The 1,245-nt window shown below is 39.4% G+C and overlaps 1 protein-coding gene across 8 annotated transcripts in view; it reads right to left on the reverse strand.

Moving 5' to 3' along the window:
- Positions 1-1,245, reverse strand: part of ncor2 (nuclear receptor corepressor 2) — a 118,846-nt gene that overhangs the window by 87,124 nt on the left and 30,477 nt on the right. The gene's annotated exons all lie outside the window — the stretch shown is intronic.

Genomic DNA, 1,245 nt, shown 5'->3' on the forward strand with positions numbered 1-1,245 from the left:
TAATAATAATAATAATAATAATAATAATATATATATATATATATATATATATATATAAAAAGAAGAAAAGATCCCAGGTGACTTTTGAAAAGTGTCATTTAAATAATGACTGGTTTCTTTGCACAATAAAACTAAGTATGTAATAATTTTATAGAATAGTTTATTTGAATTTGCAACAAGTAAGATTAAGACCTCATCTTCAAGAATGTGGCTCAAGCCTTAGGAAAGTGCTGCAACACACTGTCTTTGAGAGTAGTTTTGGTGGCATACGACATGTCATTGTAGCTCTATGCTCAGAACAACAGGTTTAAAAAAACAAAAAAACAAACTACAGAATCCTTGCTATCACTTTCTGGATGTACAGTCTGGTTCAATATGCGAAGAATGCACCTCGACACACTTCCCTGTGAGACCAGCACGCCCATGGGCACACAGGTGGGCGAAGGGGCATTTGCTATTTAAACAATGTGGGCGCTGGAAGGGAAATTGACAAATGCGTCAGTCCTAAACTAGCAAAGTCAACTGCGGTATCTTTTTTCCTTTTATTTACCACAAAAATCAAGAAAACTGCACAATGGTGTACAGTAACAAAATGTTGCTTTAGCCCTTCTCTGACTCAGTCCGTGTGAGTCATGATACAAGCTTCAACTTTGTCTGACACTACTGGCCTACTGCCTCTTTTCTTGTTGGTCTTTTGTCTCTTACTCCTCCCTTTCCCTTATCTGTGCTTCTCAACATTTGCCCTTTGCCTTATTTTCACTTGCATCTTTCCCTCCATCCCCACTAATATTTGGTGAACTTGCTCCGTGCAGTAAACGCATCTGACATGACTTATATAATGAGTTTACAGCCCTCTGTGCTCTGATGGGAATTACTGGCATTCCTGAATATTTCCCTGCTAGCTTATAAAGTCAATGTTTTTTTTCCCTCTACCCTCTGTTATTGCCTTGGTGTATCCATTTACCATTCCACGGCTGTTTGCCTCCCTGGGCAGTTTGAAGCACTCTGTGTAATGTCAGGAACACCTCCCCATCAACAGCTCTACACTGCAAGCAAGTCTGTTTGATGTGCAGTTCACACAGTTTCATCCTCAGTCTTTTGAAATCTAGGTCAGCTCTATTATTTATTAACTGCTTTTTCACAACTCCCTTAATCTTCCTACTGCTACTCACAGAGCTCCAGCTCCTACAATGCAGAATCTCCTACTACTTCTGGTGGAGTGTGTGTGTGTGTGTGTGTGTGTGT

Source organism: Etheostoma spectabile, chromosome 5 (genome assembly GCF_008692095.1).
Source record: "Etheostoma spectabile isolate EspeVRDwgs_2016 chromosome 5, UIUC_Espe_1.0, whole genome shotgun sequence".
In the NCBI taxonomy this organism is placed as follows: domain Eukaryota; kingdom Metazoa; phylum Chordata; class Actinopteri; order Perciformes; family Percidae; genus Etheostoma; species Etheostoma spectabile.